The 11447-nt window shown below is 38.9% G+C and overlaps 1 long non-coding RNA gene across 1 annotated transcript; it reads right to left on the bottom strand.

Moving 5' to 3' along the window:
• Nucleotides 1-6011: 6011 nt before the first annotated feature.
• Nucleotides 6012-10853, bottom strand: LOC125179463. Its single transcript, XR_007157277.1, has 3 exons — nt 10575-10853; nt 6744-6846; nt 6012-6042 (listed from the first exon to the last, which is right to left on the bottom strand). It is a non-coding gene; the product is annotated as an uncharacterized LOC125179463 (long non-coding RNA).
• Nucleotides 10854-11447: the final 594 nt, after the last annotated feature.

Raw genomic sequence — 11447 nt, 5'->3', positions numbered from 1 at the left:
TCTTCAACTTGTTGACATGATATGTTCGTTCGGAATCATTAACTCTAATGACATAATCAACCTTATCGGTCCGTCTCACTACTTCTAAAGCCTTTACGTTATGCCAACATTACGGCGCTTGTACAAAGCGGTAAAGAAAACAATTCTTCAACCTTAAATTTTCTAGTACAGACATTTTCTAGTACAATGGTAACTTGGAAGGACGACTACATGCAAACAACCACACCCAAAAAAATGCGCCATATATATTACTCTATCCTTTGTTTTCTGAACGCCCAAGTGTCCAGCGGTAATGCAGTCATATGTGCTAATTTCAATACTTTATGCCTCATTTCTGAAGGCAACACATGGTTTCTTCAGTGATTTCTCTATTTAAAAATTTTCAGCGCAAACTCCATTTCACATGCTGTCTAATCAATATATCGTTTTCTACTGAAAATTTGGGCTAGTTTGTTGAGTTAGCATCTACATGTTGAAATACTTCTATATTTTTGGATCGTCGCTGCAAAGCACAGTCTTTGGTATTTATTGTTGTTAAATCGAACAAAAAATTATTTTCAATAAAGTGTGGTGAAGTTCACGCATCAATTTCAAAACGTTTCTAACTCCCAGTTTGAACAGCTCATCGATTCTGAACAGTATAGTTGGTCTATACATGCACTGGTGACACCAGCAATATTTCCATTAATAACTTCAAAATGTAGTTCATAAATGCAGCATCATTTGTTAGGCCTTAGAAAATACACAGTCCGAAATGACACGAGGTTTAGGAACACTTATTGTACGGTTATCTGCTAATTTAAGCATAGATTCTTTCCAGTCATTTGGTTTGCTGGCACAAGTGGTCTCCTCACAAGGACAGTGCAGGTAGCATTCGTATATCTTAACTAGTGGAAAAATTATGACTTCTTTCCATTTACAAAAAAAATTATGTCAACGATTGATCTACTCTAATCTTCGAATTGCGCTTCAATACTCTCTGATATTCCGCTAAACGTAATCTAATTTATAAGAAAACGTACCCTGGAGTCGGCAAATCCATTCTAAAGTGCAGACATGGATTTTCTGGAATGGATTCTCTTTCTCTATCTCTCTCTCTGTATTGCTCCCTCTCAAGCGATGAGAGCTTCTCTGCTCTTCCCTGCAACAATACAAGAATTATGTTCATAAATTAAAACTCGTTCAAGAAAATATCAAACTAATTGCGTTACAGATAAAACCAAGTAAACACTAATTATATAAAATGATATTGAACTGCAGATAGACTGGCTATGCCGTAAGTGAGGTAATATATTAATGACAGTGAAGAGAATGACATCCATACTTATAAATAACACAAATACAGCATCATTAATTTATATAACCGGCCATCTATCCCTAAAATTGCGCTGCGCCATGGCTGATACAGAGACAAAATTCTAGCAGCTCGGCAAGGACGGAACTCTGCGCTGTTTTAGCGCTGGTACTTGGCATTGCCCGGCAGGGAGCTGTACAGAGCAGGTAGCAGGCCGTGCATGGGGGGGTTTAGAGAGAGGGATGAGGGGTAGGGGTTGGAAACAGTGATAGGAGAATGAACTTCATCCTCGATCTAGTTCATTCGCATAGCACGATATTTTGGGCCAATTTCCGGCGCCATTTGTGATATTTATTTCACGTCAGTATTTTAATACTTCAAATTACGTAAGAATTTTATATGCTCTTCCAGTTTTAACACTCTAACAGAAACGTTGAAGGTCATTCACGCTTTGCTAAAGCGAGATATCAATCAGTTTATCATGAGAAAGTTTTCTAACATGGATATACAGAAAACGCGTTAATAACAGTAAATGTCAGGGCAAAGAAAATACCGAGGAAACTCACCATATTTTCAATGAAAATGTGTAAACCAGCACCATCATCGGTTCATAAAATTGATCGACTTTCCCTGCATTTCGATTCTGGTCTCCGAAACGTTTTCATTTAAGATATGGTGAATTTATTTGGCGCTTTCTTTGCATGAAAACTCTTGGAGAACTTGCGATTTCAGTAGACTAATGATTTGTGTACGTTGTTAATTTTCCTATCAAACTATCTAATGACATGAAGCCAATGCAATAAGATAAATTACTAAACAAATTTAGCTCTAATACTCACTTACATCTAACTGACGGGATCATACGAATGGCTACTTTGTTCATTTTTTAAAATTAGTGCATTATGAATAATATCTATCAAGTTCAACCACAAATATAGCTATTCCTCGATTTGCTAGATGATGGCGAGTCATTTGTTCCGTATTATAGTTAAGTAGTTCATAGAGCCTAAGCTGGTAAGCTGTCCGCGCGGTCAACTGGTACAGGCGTGGACTACGACGCGGAGGATCTGCGTTCGAATCCCGGAGCTTCAGTCGACATTTGCAGATAGTTCATAGCGGTGAGTAATTTGATGTGTATATATCCTCGATAATTGAATTTGCTAGATTCTAAATTACGTTGCTAAAGTCAATAGGATGAGAATGTCAGTAACCAATGTCAATACAACCTGTCATTGCAAGAGAGAAGTCTAGGTGATCTCAGAGAGAGAAAGAACAACTTTTTTTAAATCGTTGTTGACAAACGGTGAGGCGTAACTGCCGCGTACACTGCCAGAGCCGCCCCAGAGCAGGCGTTGGGCAGGTTTGAGCAGGTGGTGCTCAGTAAGGGCTGCGTGACGGCAGGACAGAGCACACCTGGGCAGGTACTCAGCAGCTAATTAGCGCTGATACGCGGCTGGCGATATCGTCTCTAAAACGGACATTTCTGCTCTATCGCTGCTCTGTCGCGTCTGTACGTCGGCTCTACAGCCGGCGACGGCCTACTCTATTCCCTGCCCTAAATTTTAACTGGGTTCCACACAGAACACACACACACAACCTAATTAATCTCACACAAAACACACAATTAGTAGCCTCATTAATCCCACATAAAACACACACGCAGCCTCATTAATCCCACACAAAACACACACACAGCCTCATTAATCCCACACAAAACACACACAGCCTCATTAATCCCACACAAAACACACATTATTGTCCTCGGTGGCGCAAGTCTCGCAGGTATCGTTGATACGCCGCCTGCAGGTCGGCGTCACTGGGCACCGCTGGTCCCCCCGTGGGCCACTGGTCCGTGATGTGGAGTCGAACATTCACCCTGTGGGAGTACGGCAGTGAATATCCTGCGTGGCATGTGGCATGCCAGCAGCCGCCATCTTGTGTGGCGCTATCATTGCCCGACAAATGGCGACCAATCCAAATAAAAATTAAGAGTGGAGCACCTATGTTTTTAGGATGGCTATCAGCGGACGCCATAGGTGGAACGACTATGATTTATATAGTGAATTAAGAGTGGTGTGCACCACCTATCCCACACCTATAACCTGCCGATGGCCCCCCTACCCGTAAAACTCTTCTTCCACCATCCCAGTCAAAATTAGAAGCAGTGTAGAAGCTGGGCCGGCGCTGAACCAAGAGCATGATAGAAGCATCAGGGAAGCAGAAAACTAGCAAGGATGTCCGCTTATTAAGGTGTTCAAAACGTTCTGCGTAAGGCCTTATTTGGGCGCTGGCGCTCGGCTGCAACTAATCAGTCCTGCCGGGCTCCGGCTCACTTACAGCCGACACGCCCCATACGCTGCCCTATACCTGCTCTCTTCAGGCTTACTTTATTTTCTTTCGGGGATAACTAAAGAATTCTGTCCACACAATTAAACTTTTATTATAATTTTTTACACATTTACATAACCTATGCAAAAAAGATGGATTGGCAGAAACGCCGCTTAGAGTATGATATACATATACTACTGGCTTTATGCATCATTCATACTCGCAATAATCAGCAATAACACATTTATGAACATTATTCTATATTCTGGTACAACTATTTCTGACAAAAATTCAGCATACATACTCGCAATAATCAGCAATAACACATTTATGAACATTATTCTATATTCTGGTACAACTATTTCTGACAAAAAATCAGCAACATGTTAATAATCTTAACATGTTCAGCGACATTAATTAAATTAATACAGTAGTCCTCAATCATAAGTCATATAAACGAGATTAAATGATCGGTTATCTCCTTCCTTAACCAAAAAATGCTCAAACCCCTATTAACCGATGTAGCAAAAATTATATCATTATATTTCGATGCAAGAACTAACATCAACGTAAGTTCAGCGTTACCTCAACCGTCCAACCTGTTAAGGTAATACGTTTCAACAGCTTCAAATTAATTTCTGAACCTAGATATGAAAAGGCTATGGCGATTTGCATTTGGTATTTATATCAACACATTAATTGCAAATCGAGAAATAGTCATAAAAAAGATCAATAAATTATAGCGTTAATTTAGAAAAACACATTTGATAAAATGAATAAAAAAAATGTGATGGTTAAATTCACACTCGATTATTAATCTAATACCAAAGAATACAGCATAAGCCATCACGTTCACCAGACACGACATTCAACAAACGAGAAGAAATGATGTAGATCATTTGGTATCGACATTGGAAAATTTTTTAGAAGTACGAAATACCGGCATTAACACGTTGACTACGTATTGGTACATATGCGTATACCACGAAATGTATTTCTCCAGAAGGTAGTGGTACATAATTCAGGTTGCCTAAAATCGGCCGAATCCGAGAACAAAAAAGGCCAAAAGTGGCCGATAATTCAATGTATACTAGTTTATCTGTAGGCTTCGCTATAAAAATTCCATTTATTTACTTTTTGCAGTATTTAAAATTTAATTAGGAAGTACCCCTATTATAAATTTTAGCCGGCCAACGCAATTGAGAAAAACTAAATCACGGAATTTGTCCGGAAAAAATGACCGTCTGGCAACCCTGCTTAAAAAAAGTACAAACAATGAAATAATAGTACAAGATGAAACAATCGTAGTCAACGTGTTAACAATAATTAGGTGCTACTTTTCAGCATTAAAATCTTTCGTCATCTTGCACAACATGCCAGCCATTCGTAATTGAATACCATGCAATTTATCAAGAGATAATAATTCGATATCTGCAGTAACCGTATGGCAACTAGGCTCGGTAAATTTCACAATAAACCAACATTTTCATACATGTTCTTCACCGGTTATTACGCACGCACAGAGGTGCCTCTGCATGGTGGAAGATGTAGGAGAGGAAAGGTGGGTCGCCGGAGTGTCTGGAGAGAGAGATAAGGGATAGGTCGTCGTTGTTGTTGTTAGTTGCCGGGGTCTGCTGCTCGGCGGCGCCCCAGTAAAGGCGGTGGCTCCGGGGGAGGAGGAGGGAGCGGGAGATCCAGTCCAAGTACTATGTCGGAGAAGGATGGGAGTGATGTGAGGGACGCCGCAGTCGGTCCAGGGTTAGGCCAAAGGTCCAGTGGGGTGCGATGGGCAGCTGAAGAGGTGATGAGTGGTATGGTCCGTTGCACTGCACTCAGGGCTGAGAGGGCTATTTACTGCTCGAATGCGAGCAAGGTACAAGTTAAGTCGCGGTGAGTAGCCAGAGCGGAGCTGGGAGAGCGCTTCTGGCTGCTCTGGGAAGGAACTGCTCGCTGGAAGAGATAGAGGGGGGCAGGGATCAGCCACACCTTGCTAGGAGCTGCTGAGGACAGGTAGGAGGAGACAGCTGAGCTGTGCAGGGTGCTGAGGGCAACGGAGTAGGAGTCAAGGGGGAGGGACCCCTTCTCCAGCAAGTAAGACACGGAAGGGAGGAAGCGGGTCTGAATCGTGAAGCTTCATGGAGTGGGACCCCGAAAGACCTCAGCTTCGTTGTGCAGGTGGGGAGCTGGGGCCATTTGAAGAAATCCATGTGGCTATGCGGAGAGCAGAATTCTGGATGGTTGGTAACTTAGAGATTGCCGAAGGAGAGGCGTTAGAACCACACTGGGGCAGCGTAGGTGATGAGGGAGTTATTGAAGGCCTTGAAAGTCCCAAGGAGGGTTTTCTTCTGCTTTCCCCAGCTGGTTCAAGCAAGGGATTTGAGGATGTTGTGGCGCGGGCGGACTCTCTGCCTCACACAGTTCTGAAATGCCATTCAAAATTAACAACAAGAATTGGCTCAACACAATAGCCATCAGTGCTTGAAAGTTAGAAACTATAGAAACATTCCATATAAATTCATTGAACTCCAGCACATACTTTTAATAAATTGAAGCAAACAAGTTTCAGCAGTTTATATAGGCCATTTAACAAAATAAGAGGAATAAGTCAGATGACAACACATAAAAATGTCCCAAATTATTACTGCAAGTTCTCTTAGAACTTTATGCCATTGATACTACCAGCTTTTAAAGTTTCACTATGTAAACCTGCACAGAATTGACGCTTTATTCAAATAAATATTCACCAAATAGAATTTAGTCCCATTGCCAAATACTAAATCCCTTCATCAAAGACCTTTATTTGTAACAACTGTGTCAATATTTAATATTGCAACAAACTATGAGAGTCTGCAAATAATATTGGATCACACTACACAAAGATCATCAATCATCAATGTTATATCATGTCAAACTGTCAAAGCACAGCATATTGTATGATTTGAAAACAAGATATTGGATATTTCACTAATATTTTCAAATCCACAAAACAATTATGATATTTTCTAAACAAATTCTTTATATTCTATGTTTTTATTACTGCAAAATTGTGAGGTTAATTGCTAAATTATGAGAGAAAATTGTTAAAAAGGCATTCTAGTATAAAATTCATGCATCACCCTACTTCACAGCAATTCATTTGACAATGTAGCGAGGGCCAGGCTGTAATATTGGCAGGAACTCGGCATTGCGCATCCATGGACACTTCCCCAACCGGCAGACAGAAACTAGAAAATAGTAAAAATTTTAGCAAATTAGGTAAAGTAATACTGCAGAAATTCTCATAACAATTGAAAGCAATTAATGTTCTGGCACAAAAGTTAATCATGGATTCTAGTTGCACTTCCAGCCCAAATACAATTGTTCTGCAGTCTGAACTTCAGGGAACTAAGCAAACTATAGGTAGCCTTTACAATGTAAGTTTCAGTCATTTCCAGTAAAAGCATTGTGACTGAGGAACTTTTTAGTAAAGTAAATTCAATTTATCTAAATACAAATAAAAATATAAACTGGCAGCATTCTATTTTCTTTTTTATGCTTCTGAATGGCTGATGATTTTCAATATGAAACTAGTTAGGAGTGCATTTGATACTGATAGACTATAGGACATTTGGACTGGTGCTGTAAAGGGGGAAATTTAAAATTAACAGTAGGTAGGCCTACTAGGTAGTAAATCTCATAGCCTATGGTCTCCAAGAAATGAAAATGAACCTTTCTTTTAAACATGGCCGATATTGATAGTTTCAGATCAACAAGTGACCTAGCTGGATTGATTTTGAACAAATTAACCATCACTACAGAGTACAGTCTACATATACATTCATATATGATATAAGAATGATTAATAAATAGAATGAAATGCAATTTGCATTATTTTTCACGTTAACAGATGATAAACTGACATGCATTTCTAGTAAAACTAGTAGTCTTACCTTCACTAGACGATTGATTCTGATGCCATCAGTCCTACACAGGCTACACTATAATCTGCTTCAGATCTTCGAACTTAGTTAGGCGGGAGCCCGCCCATCCGCCAATACTTCCAAGTTCAAGTAATACCGTGATTACCGTCATTGTCAATTCTTACAGATAACATCTCCTTTCTAAGCATAATATATTTTTCATGTAGTATACTAAGCATTGTGCTTGTTCCCATCGTTAATGATGAACAACATTATGTATTATGCACTTGGTATCCACAAGCACTGCAACACGCCATGACGAAGAACGTCGTTTGTCATTCGGCTAGGCATTTTCCCCTGGGCAGGGAAAAATTATGTTTCTCAAATTTCTAAGCAGTCTTTCAGAATTTCCTTTTTGAACTGAACAATTCATCAAGAATTGGCTACACTGAGAGAAAAAGGCCCCCTGTTTTGAAACACTTGGGTGTTTCAAATCCTCCCCGAGCGATCGTACCCAAATCGAAACACCCGTGTGTTTCAAAAACGTTCAGGTGTTTCAAAATTTGCGATTTTGAAACACCTAGGTGTTTCAACGTTAGAGCACCAAAAGAAGTCTACGGCGAATGAAACCTTATTTTCAGAATTTATGCAATATACTTGCCCAGCACCTGATGAAATTGTTTTAACATATACTACTCCTCCGGTCGATCCCAGTTTAATCCATGGCCGCCTCCATACCAAAATTATGAAAACTATATTTCTCCGTCTCTATCTGATTTCAACGCATTTCTCCTTCACAGCGAAACTATATCACATATTCATTCTTTTATACACATATTTATTACACAATTTATATCGGTATGTACAATCATCATGAAACTACACTCTTTCCTCTCACCTCTATCGAACTGTGGTTGAAGAAACTATCAGTCGCCCGCCGAGATTCGAACCGCTGCCAAGACAGTAGTCGTGTGCGCGCGACCATGCCTTAGCCCACTGAGCCACGGAGACGGCAGTCACGTAGAGTCGCAGTGTTTGCTTAATCTTGCGCGCGGTACTACCAGAATAAATCTTCGATTTTATGATCAACTTCCTGTGCGATTTAATGGTATAGACGTCGCTCGTTAACATTACTATTGACAAAAGAACAGCAGTGAGTTGAAACAATTAACCGAATTGAGTTGGGCCAATTAACCGTAAGCAGTATAGATTCGTGGCATTCATGAGCGGCGGCTCCACACAACCACCTCCTACGACAGCATTCGGCGCACTGACCACGCGACGCTTGCCGCACAAATATAAGCGCGTCAAGCTCGAGAGGTTTTGAAACACCCAAGTGTTTCAAAACGTAGGGCCTTTTTCTCTCAGTGTGTGCTTTACAAAGATGCCGAGCGGCTGTCGACTACGTCAACGTGGCTTTTGAATTTAGATAAATGGGACATCTTGAGAATATTGTAAATATGATGGAACACACTTGATTGATTCATACAATTTATACCTAATGATACAATAATTAGTCTCAAATGATCGCAATACTTCCAACACAGCCAGTTGGCGCATACGCTAAATTCACAATGAATTTACGCAATATTTCAGGTGAACATGAAAAATTGGATTAGCCGTCATCTGGAAAAACTGTATTTATTGCAACAAAATTTTTTCATTGTATATCGGATAATTTATATCAGGAACAGTCTGATACATGGCCAGTGGCTTCACTTTGGCGTGACAATTTTTTGAACACCTTGCTTCTCTCCATCAGTTTTACTGGAACCTACCTAATTCACGCTAAATTTTCTTACCAGAACTTAATCTTAAAAACCAAGCACACAAAACGAAGTCATGGTTTCGTCTTGATCTCGAATGACCCGCAACCCAATAACACCTTTCTACGTTGGATAAATTACAGTGTCAATTATATCTTCCTGCATGCACTGTGCAGTTTGTGCAAACGGTTATCGGTGGCTCATGAGAGATTTGTCTGCAATGAGCCATAGATGTTTCAGACCCTATTACTCATCGATTATTCATCGATGACTCCCACCTATACTCGCCACCCTTTCGATTTATTGGTGTTTTATTGTCGATTTTCGGCAGATCTGGCCACCCACCGTTACGCCACCTATAATCGACTATCGCCACCAATAATCATCGGTGCGCCACCCTTAATTTTTATTTGGGAATGACAGAGCGCCATCATCTTATCATTAATATATTAACGAAGATTATCACGAATATTTTAATTCAATTTAATCATACAGATTATATATAGAATTAATATATTTGATTAATTATTGTATAGGATTTGAACAATGAATAATTTTATTATGTTAAACAACATATATGATATATTACATAATGATATGATAAGTTAAACATTAAATATTAAACAAATTTAATCAACAATTATAATTATTAGTTCAACTATTATTGTTGTTGCTGTTGTTATGGCCGCCGTCCACTCACCCGGCAATCTCGGCGGTTTAGCGGACGGCGGCTATATATTTATAGTATTAATATTATCTATAGGTAGCTTTTACAATGTAAGTCTCAGTCACTTCCAGTAAAAGCATTGTGACTCAGGGACTTTTTAGTAAAGTAAATTCAATTTATCTGAATACAAATAAAAATATAAACTGGCACTGGCAGCATTCTATTTTCTTTTTTATGCTTCTGAATGGCTGATGATTTACAATATGAAACTAGCTAGGAGTGCATTTTGATACTGATAGACTATAGGACATTTGGACTGGTGCTTTAAAGGGGGAAATTTAAAATTAACAGTACACAGTAGGTACTATAAATCTCATAGCCTAGGCTATGGTCTCCAAGAAATGGAAATGAACCTTTCTTTTAAACATGGCTGATATTGATAGTTTCGGATCAACAAGTGACCTAGCTGGATTGATTTTGAACAAATTAACCATCACTACATATACATTCATATATGATATCAGAATGATTAATAAATTGAGTGAAATGCAATTTACATTATTTTACACGTCAACAGATGATAAACTGACATGCATTTCTAGTAAAACTAGTAGTCTTACCTTCACTAGACGATTGATTCTGATGCCATCAGTCCTACACTATAATCTGCTTCAGATCTTCGGACTAAGTTCGGCGGGAGCCCGCCCCGCCCATCCAGCATTACTTCCAAGTTCAAGTAATACCGTGATTACCGTCATTGTCAATTCTTACAGATAACATCTCCTTTCTAAGCATAATATATTTATCATGTAGTATATTAAGCATTGTGCTTGTTCCCATCGTAAACAATGAACAACATTATGTATTATGCACTTCGTATACACAGGCACTGCAACACGCCATGACGAAGAACGTCGTTTGTCATTCGGCGATTTTAAAGCATTTTCCCCTGGGCAGGGAAAAATTATGTTTCTCAAATTTCTAATGCAGTCTTTCAGAATTTCCTTATCGAACTGAACAATTCATTAAAAAACTGTAAAAACTATTTGACGTCTTTCCACACTTGGTAATTATTTTTAACTTATTGTCTGAACAAATCTTTAGAATATACTCCCGCATTTTGAAATTTTAGGGTGGATTTCAATTTTTTTACCCCAATTCTTTCTCAAATTACGACTTGCGCCATAATCGCTATTCTTTTGTTAATTAGAGAATTTATGAAGAATAATAATATTCCGAGCACTATTTAGAAAATCAATTTGACTAAATTTATATCAAAATATTTTTGATAAATATTTCTCATCAATATTTATAGTTTATAGCCTGTTACGAACTGTTTGATTTATTTCAGGAAATCAAACAGTTTTTCAGGAGGAAGATTGTTGATTGTACCTAGATGCAATATGGGATTTTATGCTAATAATTCCATATGGAATACCTCTCTTTACGTTACAATTCTTTTAAAAACTCATCTATTGCTTTTATATTCTTCG

This window comes from Hyalella azteca, unplaced genomic scaffold (genome assembly GCF_000764305.2).
Source record: "Hyalella azteca isolate HAZT.00-mixed unplaced genomic scaffold, Hazt_2.0.2 contig2136, whole genome shotgun sequence".
Taxonomy (NCBI): domain Eukaryota; kingdom Metazoa; phylum Arthropoda; class Malacostraca; order Amphipoda; family Hyalellidae; genus Hyalella; species Hyalella azteca.
This window is presented reverse-complemented; position numbering and strand designations above follow the sequence as displayed.